Source organism: Oenanthe melanoleuca, chromosome 7, assembly GCF_029582105.1.
Source record: "Oenanthe melanoleuca isolate GR-GAL-2019-014 chromosome 7, OMel1.0, whole genome shotgun sequence".
Classification (NCBI taxonomy): domain Eukaryota; kingdom Metazoa; phylum Chordata; class Aves; order Passeriformes; family Muscicapidae; genus Oenanthe; species Oenanthe melanoleuca.
This window is the reverse complement of record NC_079341.1, coordinates 19,407,970-19,425,390: the sequence shown is the minus strand read 5'-3', so window position 1 is coordinate 19,425,390 and position 17,421 is coordinate 19,407,970. Positions and strand designations below refer to the sequence as shown.

General features: G+C 38.7%; 1 protein-coding gene across 1 annotated transcript in view; it reads left to right on the top strand.

The window, feature by feature from the left end:
- Positions 1-5,040: 5,040 nt before the first annotated feature.
- SCN2A (sodium voltage-gated channel alpha subunit 2) overlaps positions 5,041-17,421 on the top strand; it is a 73,134-nt gene continuing 60,753 nt past the window's right edge. Inside the window, exon 1 of the mRNA XM_056496652.1 lies at positions 5,041-5,432. The gene's annotated coding sequence lies outside the window, so the exon portion shown is untranslated. The remainder of the gene's footprint in view (positions 5,433-17,421) is intronic.

The following is a 17,421-nucleotide window of genomic DNA, read 5'->3' as shown; positions in this document are numbered from 1 at the left end:
TTCAAAATATTGATCTCAGGTTACAAGTTTCCTGTCATTCAGATGAACTACAATCACAATCATAATGTTATCATGAGCTGAACAAAATGCACACAACAATCACAGCTTAGAGATCTCTTAAAATGTTCACTTAACAAATGCACATACTCTGTTCATATATTTAGAAAGAGTAGGACTTTTGTTTATCTACGTTTTGAAGAAATAAAATTATTTTATAAAATTGATGTCTAAGTTCAAGATAATTACCAACAGACAATAATAAAAAAACTGATCAATAAAAAATTTTTCTTGCGCCAGTGATCCTCAAGGTAGAGGTGGGCCTGACTACATCACTACTGGTCTTCACAGCCAACCTCACTTGGCATTGTTCATTGATTAGTGAGAGATTTGGTGAAAAGCACCATAGGCTACCTGGAAAGATGTAGCTTTCCCACCAAATATGTTTAGAAGTTTCTAGCCTCTACTATGTAGTAGGCACTGCATCTGTTGCCACTGCAGAAGTAGGTTACAAATTTCTGAGAGCCAGAAGCAATATTTCTTCTAATCTTGTTAATCTTGCTTGATAAGGTTTTTTTATTTTATATCTATTTCATCACAACAGAGGAGAATCATAGAAGGCAACTCATTTATTTGGAAATATGTTTTTTGCATGACATGCACCTCAAGAACTTACAGAGGTACAGCAAACGGGTTAGGAGGATTCTGAAAAATACTAGATATTTATATGAGTAATAAAAGTTAGAACAGGAACTGACTCAGACAATAAAGGATCTTCTGCAATCTTCTTGTGGAAATTCCAGAACTTAATGTATGTATGTGTCTCAGTTAATTTCCTATGAAATGCAGATAATTCCTGATCTCAGAAGGGGCTATAGGATAAATCAATTTTGTTAGACAACAAAACTGTAGAGATCAAGAGTGAAGAAATGTTTTGTTATTCCTTGTAATGTCCAAGGAGGCCAGCCAGGCCTAGGAAGCTAGTATTTCAAGCACCATATGTTCACAGGACATGGACCATGTTCAAAAGGATCTAACATACATATGACAAGACCAATAAACAAAGATGAAATGAAAGCAATCGATTTCAGAGTGAACAAATACAATTTAAGGCAGGCAGATTTTAAGAGGTGGAGAAATGAATTAAATGATACCTCAGCAACAAGTGCACTAGTGTGCTCTCAGAGCTAGTAACAAAATCTAATAATGTTCTCCCAGGACACCTATAAACAGAGAGATTGCATTCATATGTTTTCATTCCATTTATTGCTACTGAGTCATGTGGTTTAATTGGTCAGATGAAGGGTAATCATCACTTGGAGAGAGGAGAGGTTTTTGTTAGACAAACCTCAAGTTATGATTTATTTATTTGCTAGTCTTTAAAAGCTGGAATGCCTGGAATAATTGCTCTGTTTAATAACATATGCTTGCCAAGTTGATTTTGCTTTAGAAAGTTTCTCTGTGTCTCATAGTACATGTAGCAGTTATCTGCACTAAAAATAGTACCTTTATAACTAAACTATGAAAATATATTACACTGAGAGAGATGACAAAACATTTCAAACAACTGACTCTAGCGTGTTAAAGAAACATAATTGTACCTTAATCTGCTTTTAGCTAAGAATGATAAAGATACAGAACATGTAAACTGTTTGCTGCACTGAATTGTAAAGTACAATTCATACAGGCATACAATGTCACAGAGAGCAAAGATGGAAGTGATATGTTCTTTCAAAAACCATTGTACTTATTCCTTGTCAAATCTCTATCTGCCATTGGTCATTAAAAGGGACTTCAGTGTTAGCCTCAGGCTGCAAAGAAATTACTGGTTTTAGACTTTGAAAATATTATAAATGTGATATAAAATACTCCCTTCTTCAAAAGTACCTACCAAGACCAAAGAGTTATCATTATGTATAAAAACGTTCAGAAATCTTTTAACTTCCAAAGCTTTTCTTTTTTTTTTTTTCAGACAGTTATACACCTCAGATGCCAAGATTTTAGATCTGCAAGAAATGTAACAGAATTCAAATATTGCTGATGATTAGTAGTCACCAAAGCAGTTTCTCTTAAAGTGACTGGAACTGGGAAGAGAATATACTTCATATTTAGAATAACATTAAAGTTCAGTTTCACTTAAATGAGTAATTTGCAAGGGTGACTCTCAGATGTTAAAGGCAAGAATAATAGGCTTTATGATTTCATAAGATCTAAACAAAGGCTAATAACTTTTGATTGGGATTAATTTCTGTCTTTTAAAAAGATGACACTTCAATAAACAACTGTTCAATCTGCAGACCTGTCTTTTGCCTTAGCAATTTAAAGATTTAGGTCTAAAGTTTGAGACTTAAGAGATTTGTGGATTAAAAAAAGATAAAAAGGAAAAGAAAGGGTTCTACATATGTGAATCAGCTATTTCTTTGAGGCATGTAAACGACAGGCGCAGATAAGTGTCTGTTGGCCAGAATAGCTCTAAGCATTGCTCCTGAAGCATACATCCCATGCACTGTGAAAACTGGAGTTTGACCTTTTGCTCCATCTCTTCTGGGCAAATGTTTTTTGCATGATTTAATAGAATGGCTATTTTTTATGCAGATGACTGTTAGCCATGCTCTAAGAGGCAAAGAGAAATTTCTGGTAGAAATGATCTCTATCAGCATGGTTGAATAAGCAGAAAGATTCTTCCAGCTAGCCTAGTTTTAGGACACTTGAAATAAAATCAGAAAATGAGATTGTTCAATGCATATTTGTTTTCATTCCTATGGAGTTCCTGTAATTACTACTAAAAATATTAATAGAACTATGAATAAATCATGTTTGTAGGTGTTGTTGGATATTTAGGAGATTTAGAATCAGCTCTGAGAAGTTTGCTAGGATCTCTCTGGATCTCCCCTGAAATTTTCATAGAGAAACTATTTACTTTCTCACAGACATGTAACTGTTTGAAAGTTTGTGCCACTTTGTGAAAAATCCATTTTTATGGGAAAATAAAAACTTAGAAAACTTCTGAGGATCTCAGCAGTTAAGTCTATTGTTTCTGATTTACTGTGGTACTTTATTGTGATATATGTGAGATCTTATCATATCTCATTTTAATTTTATTTTTCATGGAAGATACAGAAAATCAAATCTCAGTTTGCCAATGAGCTTTAGCACTAAGATGTAATTGCAATATACCTACAGATTATAGAAGAAGCGAGTAGAAGGATTAAGATTACAGAATAAAAGCTTCTCTGAGTTTGTGTATATTTTTTATAATGCAGCTGAAATTCGTGTTTATTACCAGTACACCTTTAATTAAATTACTACTCTACTGCAAAGAATTACATATTAGTACTATTACAAGTAATAAAGAGCCATATAATTTCAAAATTTCTTGTAACAGTTTTATCTTGCTTTTAATATTACAGATGTTATTAATTCAAATTATATTTATTTTTTCTTAGATAGCACAGAAGTCCTTGTTTAGTTTATGAAGTTGAATTAATATTCAAAATTAATATTACATATTCCAATTAAATGTTAATTTTTCAAAAAAATACATTTAAAAAGTGCTTTTAGACTTAGGCTTTCGAATATCAGCTTCAGCCTTTTTGGTCTCAAGTAGGCCTATATGCATTCATGATGTATTTCCATATTTATACAAAGTTGTCAAAGTATATTCCAAAGTAGGGCGTGCTGCGTGCCCTACTGGGCAGCGCGGGCGCTGAGGAGCGGTGGCCGTGGGGCCGGGCCGCGCTCAGCACCGCGGACAGCGCCGGCCGCGGGAGCACCGGCGGCGCCTCGCGGGGAAACCCCTTGCAAGTACCAGCACTTCTGTATAAAGTAGTATTTTAAGGAAAAAAATTCCTGAAAGTCGAACTAGAGCACATTTTTTTGACAAAAGAATTTCCACGATGCTCAGTCCATGCTCATACAATAGGTGTTTTGACCTACTATTATCACTGCTGTCACTATTTTTAGTATTTTGGAGTCCTTTCAGGGTCCAAGATCCCATTGTAGGGCTTGAACAAGCATGAGAATCGAACATTTTCCTGGGACACTTCAAGGCTTTGGGATAACCGTGATGAATGGTTTAAGCTGACACTTAGGTATCCATCATTACTCAAATGGACTGTCTCTTCAGCTACTCCCTTGTGTTGACAACACTGATTTTTGTGATGAGTTAGATCACGGATCCTAATTATAAATTCTCGGTTTTCATCTAGATCCATCCCTAGTTAACTTTGCACTTTTTCCTCCCCCAGGCCCCATGTTTTGGTATGATTAAATTTTCCTCCACAGCTGAGAATTGCTGAGCCAACCCCACATGCAGGTGGCTGCTAGCTGTGTGATGTGACAGAGCAGGTGTACGTGATAGAAATAGAAGATAAAAGTAGAAACAGTCAGCTACACAGCATTCCAGTATAAGGTATCCTTTAGTAACACTAAATCCAACACTGCTATTATAGGAATTGTGGCCAGAGACAACTGGGGTGAGGCAGTCAATTTGTACATTAGTCTTTTACAACTAATTGTATCCAGAATACCAAAGAACAGTTCTAAGATGCTATAAAATGCAATGGAACCTTGGATTAAAATAAGTAAAACAGATCACCCTAAAAACTCTTTATTGAGCAATAATGTAATAGTCTTGGCTACATCCAAGCATCCATTCCTTCTGTCCTACTTAAAAACTTTTTTTTCCCCTCTGCCTTTCAATAAATATGTAGATGTCATTTGCGTTTTGCAAGATCAATAATCATAGAAAAAAATACAGAAGTCTTATTTTCTACTATTCTGTAGTGGAAGGTTCTGCATAAAGAATTATTTTTTTGTTCTAAACAGAACATGCATTATTACATAGTAAAATAAAGATATCAAGCAGAACCTTGAGTTTTCTGCAATTACGTGTATACTGATGTATTCAAACACTTATCTCATTGTAAAAAAAAAATAAATAAAAATCATGCTGTGTACTTTAAATGTCAAGCCAGTTTTCAAGAATTGGTGAGCACTGCTCAGTGCTGCCGTATTTAAAGCTGTGAACTCGAGGGTAACGCGGTGCCCAAGCTGTGCGGGCAGGGTGTGCGGGCTCTGGCGCGCTCGGTCCTGCCAGGAGGTGGAGCCAGCACGGAATCCGCTGCCGCTTCGTTTCCTCCCTCTCCCCCCTCCTTTTTTTCCCCCCACAACCAATTTTCTGATCGATGCTGGGATTCAAGGAGTGAATCTCAGAACAGGAAGCAGGCGAAGAGACTACAGAATACTGCAGAGGTTCCTTTGTTGCTTTTATGGGGAGGCTCTTTGTTTCTTTCCTTTTTCATTTCAGTGAAATCAAGAGTTCACAAGCTTCTTTGCCCAGGAACCTCTACCTGCAGTAGAAGGAGCCTCTCATCATCTATCTACAAGTGTATGGATATTTCTTATGCTATGATTTTAAATTCTCTTTTAATCAGGTAAGACAACATTATATTTAATTAGAATGCTACAAACCAACAAATTCTAGCTGGTTTTTACCAAGAATCTTCTCTTGTGGTGCCACACCTAGTTTTCAATTAATATTAATAGAGCAAGAGGAGAGGAAATAATAGCCATCTTTGCTACTGCATGGATTTTTCATAGCATTTAATTGGGTCTTAGCACAATAATGATAAATTATGTTGCTCTTTGCAGCATTCTGGTCCTGTGTTTTTTAAGCTTGCATGCTTGCAATAAGAATTACTTTTGAGTTTGTGTTTTTCATACTAATTGTGGTAATTTGTTGCTGTTGTTTTGAGGTGGTCATCCACAAGTGTTTTCTTTTGCTACTGGAGGCTATATTGGTACTGTATTCTGAATACAAATTGGACTGTTTTAAAGCACACAACTGCATCCCTGGGATTGCACAATTTTGATGCAGAGATATACTGTTGCTTCTTTGTAGCATTTTCAGTGTGAGGCTCTCTTTACTTCCTAAATTCATCATTTTTTTTTCTGTGAGGCATAGGAGATTTATAGGATTCTCCCCTCCCTCATCTCCCAAAACAGCCTCTCCCTGATGGAAGACAGAATGGAGGATTTGTCTGTGACTAAACATGGTTTTGCACTGCTGCATATACCATATGAAACACATATGTTTTGTGAATTGTTTTATGTATATAAGAATGAATTTTTTATTTTGAAACTTCATTCCATATTGCATGAGAGCGAAAAAATATTCCTTTCATTATTTTTTCAGAAGCATGATACCCACTGGGAGAGACAGCAGAATGACTCAGGAGGTGGGAAGCTCATGCAGCACCCCCTGACTCTTCTTTCAAAGCTTCTGGTCTTTTTTCTTACCTTCTCTTAATTACACCAATAATGGTTTTAGTTGGGAAAAACAACACAGAAACGCATTGACTTATGAAGTCATAGATCAGAGCAGGGGCTCAGCAACCAGTTTGTGAAAAAATAGAGAATGTGCAATCAGGTTTTTTCCCTGTTGCTTTCTGTTATAAGGTGATATGTAGCACTCCATCAAAATTTTCACACACCTGCGTAAAGGTGAACTTTCTTCTTTTTGTGGTGGTTAGTGAAGCAACAGAAAATTGCCTGTTGGGATTTGAATGCTCGATGCTGTGTTTGGTTTAGATGATTCCACAGATACAAGGAAACGTTAAGAAGGTTCACACACATTCTCGCCATCTCTGCAGGTTGCCTGCTTAACTGCATTTTTCTGATCAATGTTTTCAATATGCATATCTGGGTAAGGCTGAGCCATTGCAATGTCTGAAGGTCTCTTCACTAGATGGTAAAGGTTCCTTCATTATTGAACGGGTCTGGAGAAATGATGAATGATTATGTCCAAATGATCTGCAATTTCCTCTGGTGACAAATGCATTAAATAAATGATGCTCTCATATGTCTATAGGCCCCACTTCAACAACAAACAGACATGTCAATGGGATGACTCACATTCTCAATATTAGGCAAGTGGATAAATACCTGGTTCTGTTCTCTTGATTTTTAGACTGCACCAATTTTCAGATAAAAAATACTATTTGTAGTCACAGAAATTTTGCAGTGTTCATAAAATGCAATTAGTAGGTCAAATGGGCATGTAGCTTCAAAGGAATCTGTAGATTAACTCTTCTGTTTAAAAAAATAAAATCAATTGAGTTATAGACCTTAAAGGGACATACTGAAGCAGAATTCTTAAAGATTTTGAGTATATTTATTATGAACATTAGGTCTTGGGAAATAGAGGCACCTAAACTGCTTTATCATATCAAAGCATGATCCAGTTACCTTCCCTTAGGAATAAAGTTGGGTATTTCTGAAGGTGTTCAAGCAAAACTTGACCCTAAGAGAAAGCTGACTCTCCCTGTATAGTGTGGAACTTAAGTATAGGGGCTATTAAAGCCTTCTTGTTATTTTTGAATACTGAATTACCCTAACTGATTTGTATTTTGTACTCATATAAGCATCAGATCTCAACGGCAGAGACCAGTGTACCTACCCTGCAGCAAAAGCCCAGCATCAGTTATGCTGTCAGTGCTGCTTCCTTGATTTCATCTCAGACCTTGATGAAGAGATTTGTGTGGTCAATACCTGCACCCCTGCTCCATCTCCAAGTAGTCCTAAAAATTCTTCCACCAAAGGGTTGGAGAGGACACTGAAATCTAATATAGTCTATCTGCTTGACTCATACCTGGTAGCAAGAAATGCAACTGTAATCCCATTATGCACTCAGCTCTCAGCTGAAGCACGAAAAATCTCAAGCAAAATTTTTACTGTGTTGCTTCCAATGTTTTAAGGCCATAGCCGTGCTCCCACCAGCTTCTCCAAACCACAGTGTGGATCCTTTGCAGCTGCAGACCTTGGTCCTTCACTCCCCCTGAGTGGAAGTAGCCTCTTGCCCATCAGAGCCCTCCTGTTCCTCTCTTTGCCCTCAGTCCCAGCTTGACAAGCAGGCGTCAGGAATCCCAGGGCCTCCTTTCTAGAGGCTTCCTGAAGTCCCTTGAATTAATCCATTTCTTGTAGCTTCTCTCATCTTGCAGACACCCACCAGTCTTAGAAATTCTGGGTGAGAAGACATTTCTGCCAATGGTCATTTGTATCTCCTGTTCCTCTATTACTGTCTTTGAAAGACAAATAATGTACCTCATTTCCCAGAGGTGGTAATGAAGAGAAGAAAATGATATTGTGAATTACTAAATGCCATAAGGATTAAAAAAGGAAGCTGAGGAAATTAATCATTCTGTACTTAATACATGCTTGGGAAGATATGCTATAAAGCAGGTTTGGAACCAAAATACTGATAGAGGACAATTTAAAGGAACATTGAATAACTATATTCACGCTCTTCAGTTCAAATTCCAAGTTTCCAGCTTTACCTCTCTTATTTTTGCTTCTGAACATACTATTGTTCCTTTTCCAACCCTTACCTCCAGCTGAAGCTCAGCTCCTTCCTCTTTCCGCCTCTGGCTGGTTTGGGACCAGCAGAAGAGTTTTGCTTCCCCTCCTGCTTTCAGTGTTAGGTGCCTCAGCAATTCTCAGTATTAACTGCACTGAAGGGGCTGCTAATGTAGAAAGACAGCCAACACATGGCAGGTCTCTAAGTATTTCTTACAAGCTGCTAAGAAGCTTTTTCTGAACATATCTAGAAATTATTTTAGAGAAGTCTTGAATGGCCAGATTTCAATAAATTTAAACAGGAGCAACAAGATTCAAACTCCTATATTTCCTGAGCAGCCTACTTGAATAAACAGATTGTAGCAAAAGTTCTCAAAAAAACTGTCTGGAAATACATTTTAATGCTGCAGTATTACCACCATGCTTATTAAATAAACACAAACCCAGTTTTTAATCTTCCTGTTAAAAAACCCAACAACATAAATTCATCATTCTTTCCTGTGTTTTTTAAACTTGTAGATTAGGGAAATAATACTTTCAAATGTTTCCCAATAATCCAACTAAAAATTTACTTTTTCTATTATTTTACTATTTCTATTGTTTTGTTGCTATAAGCATTCAAACGGAAAGAGAATACATGAATCTGCATTGTGAAGTTTATATTTTCTTTCTGATTTCCTTGAAAGAAATATCTCACCATTTATAGTGCCATTAAAGAAATGTCAAGTCTCAACAATTAATATTTGGCAAAGCTGAAAGCATTATGAACTGGTTCACATGATGGAAACATTAAGCAAACAAAACTCTGGTTGTTCATACTGTTTGGAAAAAAAAATTAAAAATAAAAACATAGTAATAACTTATTTTTATGTCTCTCGAGCTGAAGTTCAGTGATTGTTCTATATAAAGTTTTCTTAGGCTTTGTGTAATTGTGGTCCTACTTGCTGCTTGATTTTTTGCTTGGTTTCCACTGATTTTGGTCAGATGAATTGTTGTAGCTAATGTTAGTTGGTTTTCACCATCTTTGTAGAGAGATCCTCACAGGTGGCTGACATAATGCATTAAAAATGCAAACTTCCTTCACCAAGAAAGAAGCTCCTGTTCAATAAGACAAGGATTGTTCCATGCAGGGTACAGCTACCTTACCTGCACGAACTGCTAACATATAGCATGAGCAAGCACACATTTTAAGATGATGGATGTCCAGGTTTTGAACATATAGCAAGTGGAATTCTGATGTGACCTTGTCACATTGAGAGGAGGTTCCTGGGTTTTATGCCGTAAGGTGCTGATTGTTGGATCTTAAATGGAGTTGTAACATAAGCTTTTGAGTAATTCAGATGTCAAACCACGTGCTCTTGCCAAAATATTGGGTACAGTTCAACACTGCAGTGAAAAGCAGGATGGCAGCAGGTCCAGCCAGCCTTTAGCTTAGCACTTTGGTTTCAAAGGCAGCATTTGTGCTATATGGAACTGTACAAGCCTACCTGATTATTTTGGCCGTCTAATTTCGGACTCCATAGCTTCTGGTTGCCGATACTGAGCAAACTTAATTGAAGCTACAATGTTTCCCCATCTACTGCTGTCATTCTTCCCGCAGCAGGGTGAGTGATGTTTTAGTCGAATTTTTAGCAGCAGGTTTTCAGAGTGGGGCAGAAACAGTCTTCCTATCTGAATGGAAGATAATTATAAATCTTTTTTTTTTTCTATACCATCTCACCATCCTCAGTGTAACTGCAAAATCCTCCACAGACTTTGACCCTACTGCAGTTTTGTTTGATGATAAATGTAAATGACTCACTCTGAAATTAGGAGCCTGACTCAAGTTCTCTAAAGCAATACACTGTGTTCTAGACTCACCCAATTGTCTCAGTATGATAACAGATATATTAGGAGCTGGATTCCATACATGTATACAAAATGGAGACATGCAAAAAAATTTGACAGTCTGTGATCTCAAGAAAAACAGTGACCAGCATTTAAACGTCATAAACTGTGGGGAGCAAGGTTAGAAACAAACGCCCTTTGCCTAGACACTGGGATCTGAATTTGCTGCTTAAAAATGAGTTCCATAAACAGGTGCCAGCACCTGAGTATCTAAACAAACCATGTGCTTATAGACAAGTATACGGCAAATTTCTAAACAAACACTATAATAAAACAAGGACTCTACCCAGGACAGTTGAAATTTGACAGCCTGTCTCTAAGTATGCTAATTATATTTTGTGTATAAGTAAACACTTGTACCAAAGACAAACCAGTGGAAAATCCTATTTTTTGGGCCACAAGGCAAGCTTTGTTAGATAAGTCTTCCCTCCTGGAAGTCTCTGGCAAAGTTATTTTAACTGGCACTGTAGCACGCAAGGTTGTATCCAAAGAGTTTAACAGGTGTATTTGTAGAGTGTGTGAGCTCCATGTGTTTTCTCTTTGCTGAAAGTCAATAATGCAACCATGGAAACTAAAAGATAAGTACTGACACCAGGCAGGATGAAAAAATCTTCCATCTGTAGTTGTGTTAACCTGAAAGCAGACATGGGGCAAACACTGCATGATTGTTTGTAGATTGAGAATTCGGTGATGGCTGCACAAACACCCTGTGCAAATGTGTTCACACAGGTTAAACTTTTCGGTGCAGAGGCTGGTTTCCATTTTGTAAAATGGGAAGCACCACAAAAGTGTTGACAGTAAAAAGCCTCCCAAGTACCATGATAATACTACAGAAAAGTTCTTCTAGAGAAGCAATGAGCTGAGCATATGCTTTGAAAATACTGGGATGCAGATTGAGCTCTACTTTCATTTGACTTCTGGAAAATACTAATAGATGAAATAGAAAGCACATGATTTTACTCTCAGAAGCAATGAGAAGATGGAAATCTTTACAGTTATTAAGGAACTCAATTTGATTAGAAAGAAATAGACTATAAATGTTACTGGGCCACACTTAAAAAGAATCACTATTCAACAGAATAACATTTTACATCTTGCAAACAGTTTGCTTTTGTAGTTAAGTTGGCTAAACATATGCAACAGTCACATTTTCAAAACTTACTGTTTCAAATTTTTCATGATATTTTCAGTTAGAGTTAACATTTAAAGTGCTTCACAGCCTTTACATTTGTGACAGTAAAAAGATATTGTACTTTTGCCAGATGAAATTTTTTATGAATACCATGATCTTAGATCTGAAGCAAAGCTTTGGCCCCAAGCTGATGGCAGGCTACTCTCACACAGAGAAACCTGGTACTTTACTTCACTAGGGGAAAAAAATTGAATATAAGCCTCAGGGAATGATGATGATGATGACCTTTAATGTTATACGGGACACTTGGGTGTTATTACTCATGCTGATATCTTGCTCTGTGGAGTGGCAGAGGCTAGGAACTCCGGAGAAGTGCTCTCCATTGCTGGGAAAGGGATTATATAGCTTTTCTCGGTATTGACCTCACTTCCAAATTAGTTCACGGATTCACACATTCTCAAAATAATCTGTCCTTAGTGAGAAAGATGAAGGATATGATGCAGAAATGGAGTAAGATGGTGAGCTGGTATAAATATTCTGAGGATGGTCAAAATGCTCTGGAATTCTGGTAAGAAAAAGAAATGTCATCTGGGAATCTAGAGAAGAGTAACTGATGGGCAAGAAGCAGTCAAATGTAGGGTGTGGGAAAGAGAAATTTTACAAGGGTATACAAATTGAGTTTATATGAAAAAAAGTTGAATACATTGTAAAGGAAATATTGACATGTGTATCCATGTTTCTGTATGGAAACAAGAAGTGTGGCGTGCATGGCTCCTGTGGGAAAATGTCCTTGCAGTGGTACAGTTCCAAGTTGCAGGTGACACTGTGAACAAGGAATGCTTCTAAGAACTCTTCAGGGATCTCCTGTATTCCCTCTAATCAGAACCTGTTTTACTGGCTCAAACATACTGGCAATGGAAAAACTCTCCTGAGGAGGTTTTCAACATCTGCTCTGCTGTTTTTTTCACACATACCAACAAATGTAAATGGAGTATATTCAAAAAACCCGTAGACTTAGGAAATTATTCTGAACTAGAAAAAAGTTATCAAGCTCCACTGAACAAATTTCAGTTCCAAATAGTCCTGTTACAATTGGCTGCAGTTGCATTTTAACCTACAATTTTGTAATTGTCCTCAGCAATCCTTCTTTTCCCCATAGTTATAAAATATTGTAACAAACAAGCCTCCACTCTTCCTTTTTTTTTTAAGTAACCCTGAAACTGAATGTGCATTTTTAAAGAAAGTGACTGAACTTTAAAGCTGTTAATTGTTTTCTCCCTCTTATGAAAACAATCAGGAGCTATAAAAATTAGTTTTGGGCAAATAAATGATATATGTATCCAGATTGCTATTTCTGACACATTTCCATATTTCTGTGCCACTTCTCCTTTTTTTTTCTAACATCACTACCCAGGAAAGTGATGCCCAAGTATAAAATAAGGCACCCATGTTATTGCAACAATACTTTGCCATAAGGTAGCTTACTAAGGGTTTCTCATTAATTTGGTGTGTTTCAGCTGAGACTCTTTTTAAATCAGGGGACTGGTATTATCCACACTGGGCAGAATGTCAGAATAAACACTCATAAACATCTCCTCTGATCTTACACTTATGAATCTGCATTGCTTCCTCAGGCCTTTCAAGTTTCTTGATGCAATAGTGATACTACTTTCCTGCTCTTACTTAACTGCATGTGTCAGCCATAGGCACTTTGTCTCTCAGGATAAATTGATCCATAAAGATGTTTTCATAGTTCAGAAAATTCTCAGTTTATGTCTTGATATCACAGGTTTTGAGGACACTATAAAAGGCAAACAGAAATTGGGCCTGGCAAACTGTTTCAGGATTTTTTAATGGCATTTTTATTTAATTGTGGGCCAATTAACTACTCTGTTTCCTTTCAGATCAAAAAGAATCTTCTAAATTTAATAGAGACTTGTTTAATGCTTTCTAATGTTATATATCTGACTGAGCTTTTCATTACCCAGGGAAACAAACGTGCTGGTCAGGTCACCAGGGAGTAGTGATGATATTTGCTCTCTGCTTTTGCCTGGGATGTGGAGGGGATGAAGGTGCAGCTCTAAAGCTTTCTAACAGTTCCTGTATGATGGTTTGGGAAATCCTGTATAACCATTTGGCTGTGTTCTGCACAAATCACCAAGCATATTACTCATCATAGGATCTAATTTCATGTTGTTTGGTTTAATTTTTCCCTTTTGGTTGCCAAATTTTGAATATACATCCAGACTTGTGTCTCCCACTGATGACATCTTCATTTAAAATATGTATTTACTCAGCTGTGGAGATACCTGTAGTATGAAGCTTTGGAAAGTTGGCAAAACTGTAAGACATAATAACTATTAAAATTAAAGTAATTAATACATATTCAATTCTCCCCGTATCTGTCAATGAGTATCAAAAGTCAGACCCCATGTATTTTCATATGTCATTATGGTTCCCAAATCACATGTGGGTCTGCTTCTTAAAACACAAAATGGGAAAAATGGCAATAGGTGCAGAATAAGTGGCTGATATTTAATAAGGAGGTGTGGAAGTAAAAGGATCCACTAAATATTTCATATTTTAAAAAATCACATTAAAAGTATGCTAGTAAGTGGCAGAATCAAGCAATCAATTGTGGAACACTGAATTAAGGCTGTCTTTACATGCTAGAAGTCACACATATGATTTATAGCTTCCTGTGAAAACAATTGCCTGCCATCAGGCAGATACTGAGTACTCATCTCTTGCCCCTTCTAGTCAGTCCAGAGAGACAGGCACTTCTAGGGCACAAGTTGCCTCATCTTAAGGTAGATATCTGAAACAGGTCAGAAAAATTGTCTTTTACAGGACCTATTTTTCCCCAGAAATATGAAAAGAGTTCAGAATGGCTTAGATGCAGATGCCAGTAGTTACAGGCATCTGATGACAGAAAAGGCAAACCCTACTTGTGGCATGGCCAGTTCTCTGACACAGTATACAGACCTTGCATGAAGGACATAATTATCATCCTTCTTTTCCCCTTCCCACTAGCCACTTCTCCCCATCGCTGTGCAGCACCAACGAATCAAGGAAGTCTCCTCCAAAACAAATCTCACTGCTTTTAAGAGCTCATCCATATTGTATACTACATCAGCCAGTGAACATTGCATTACAGTATCTACTGAGAAATGCACCAAAACTAAAGCAGATCTCAATTCTATGCTGTCATTTCAGTTCTTCTTCCTGCAGTAATAGGTGCTTTTTGTTGGAGTGTTCATAAAAAATTTTAGGGAGACCATATTGATACACATATAAATGAGTTATTGAATACATGTTTACACATACTTCACAGAGCTCTTAACTTGTCGTGTTTATAAACTCATTTTCACATCTTTTTGTCCATCCTTCCAGTTATCTCAGGTTTTTATTCCCTCTCTTGCCCATTCATCCCAAGATTTTTTGCTTTCTTCTATCTCTGCTTGCTCCATTATACTGCCTCCCCTGCTTCCCTTTTCCTTGACTGTTCCCCAGCCTGGTCTCCTTTGATTTCAAATTGATCAACCTAGATTAATTTCTTCACATAATAATGTACAAGCCTTTTGAGTTTTTCATGTCTCTCCAACCAGCCTGCAGGACTACTGCAGCCAATTTTGAGACCATTGCTTTATCCAGGCAGACAGTTCTTACACATATCATTTCCCTGGAGGTTTCTTATGCTGCTGGTCTTCAGTCTGAGACATATCTTCCTTTTCATCTAAATGACCCTTTTCCTTCTATATTTCCTTCTGAGTTTTTATGGGTTTTTTCCTTGGGTATTTTTTTTTGTTTGGTTTGGTTCTTGTTTGTTTGTGTGATTTCTTTAATAACCAACATACAGAATGATTCAGAACAAAAAGATGAAAGCATTCCCACTCCTGGGTTAGTAGAGTCCACAAAGACGACTTCATTTGAAGGAAAATCCCCTCAGATGGACAATGAAACATTAACAGAAAAATGCATTATCTCTGTAATTCACACCTGCAAATCTCAGGGTTGTTCTTTAAAATACATGCAACCTAATTTTTCAGAATTTTTCAACTATAGGCAAGTATTATAGATACCATTCCAAAAGAAAAAGTCCCAAATTCAGAATGTGACTTATTCATGCTTTGAACATTGGCAGCTATAAAATGTGAAGGGTAAATACATATATGTAGCATTTTTCTTAGAAATAGTTTCATTTAAGTAGAAGCTTCCCTCCAAAAATTGGTCTGAGGCAAAAACGTAGAATTTTAGCTCCATCACTTCAAGATAGGCATAACCAAGCAAGAGGGAAGAAAAAGAAATAAAAGGAAAACTGGACAGGTCAATGTCAAGTATCTCGGTAGTAAACAGTACCATTACCCTATCTGCAATTAGCATGAGACATCACAACCTGTAACTAGTAGCTGGCTTGGAACCATCTGCACTCTGTCCCTAAGGATACAGTAAGAATTGCTAACCATAAACCATCGTAAGACTAAAAGAATATTTAAAAGCAAATATGGGACCTCATCTGTGACTTAATTTCCAGAATCACTGAAACCACTCTGCTTCTGGGTTATTTGAAGTGGAAATCACTGAAACAAAGCCAACTCTTCCATTCCAGTGGCAAAGGGAATCTGGTGGGCACCATGCATGAGAAAGGAAGTTGTGCTGTGTACTTGTGCTTTTTTGTAGTTGGGCTTTTTGTGTGCGTGATTCTGCTTCCTTTAGAGACCCCGATATGTTTCCAGGTGCAGCTACATAGTAGGGGCATGAGTAGTGCTTATGAGGAAACATTTTGTGGCATCGTGCCCTTGAAGGTTGATATCCAGGGAGTTAATGCTACTTTCAAGCTGCATTAACTCCTGCAGGATCCCCTTGGCAGCTGGTGCTGTGCAGCTGCAGGGAGCCTGTCAGCGTCAGTACAGTTCCCGGGGGGGAAATTCTCATCTGTTATCCATGGAGATATTTGTTTCCCCATGTGGGATGGTCCTCATGCTTTCTGTGCCTATTGTGTTTTGGGTTTGGAAGTTTCTCAAGAGGCAAGTGTTTGTCACTAGTCAGCTATCTTTGAAAATGGAAGCCTATTTAGAAAATGCTGCGTTTAGATCCAGGTTCTCTTTGTTTATTTTGCAAAGTTATAAATTGGACACGCACTCCCTCATGTCCTCTCACAAATACCAAGTCAAAACTCAGGGGTTTTAGCATGTAGTGGACGAGGTTAATTTTTAATAAAAAATATACCAACAGCTTGAAATGAGTGGAGATGATGTAAAAACGGTCCCAGCACCCCACTCCCCAGGCCCGTTTCTATGGTTTTACAGTCACCGTTCCCTATTTTAAAAAGCCCCACAACACAGCCGCCCACCCGGAGCAGGGGAATTGGCTGGCTGCAAGCAGTAGGCAGCATGGCTGACTCTCTGTATCCAATTCAGACGGTACACAAACTCAACTGAGGGAGGGATGGTGATCCCCCGGTTTCTTCCCGCCCTGATGGTAAACCCTGAATTTGGCTCATCGCTGCTCAGCTCAGCTCTTGGGACAGCGGGGAGGAACCTCGCCCGGGGAGGCTCCGCTGTCCTTCGCTGGTGGCTCTGAAGGGCGGCTTCTCCTCAGCACCCCCTCCCCTTCTGCCCCTCCTGCCGTTCTCTGTCCCAAACACCTGCTCCTTCTGCCCCTCCTGCTCGTCCCGTGTGCCGGGGCAGCTGTCCCTGCGGAGCAGCCCGTGTGTCAGGGCGGGCTCTGCGGAGCCTCGGCGGCCGCGGGCGGCGGCGCTCCCCCTGCGCAGCGCGGTGCCGCAGCCGCCGGACCGTTGCTTGGCAACCTCCCCTGGGCGCCGCGCCATTGCGGAGCCCGGCACTCCCCGGCCGCCTCCTCACGGCTTTTCACTCGGGCCTGTCGCCTCCAGCGACACCGGCCTGCCCGCCCGTCTTCCCTCCCGGGGGCAACGGGGGGTGCCGAGGCTCGGGGCGGTGGCTCGGCTGCCGCACCTGCGGCGCCCGGCGGTGGGGCGGGCTGGGCGGTGGCCGGGCGGGCTCCGCCCTGCTTCCCCTGCCTCAGTGCCC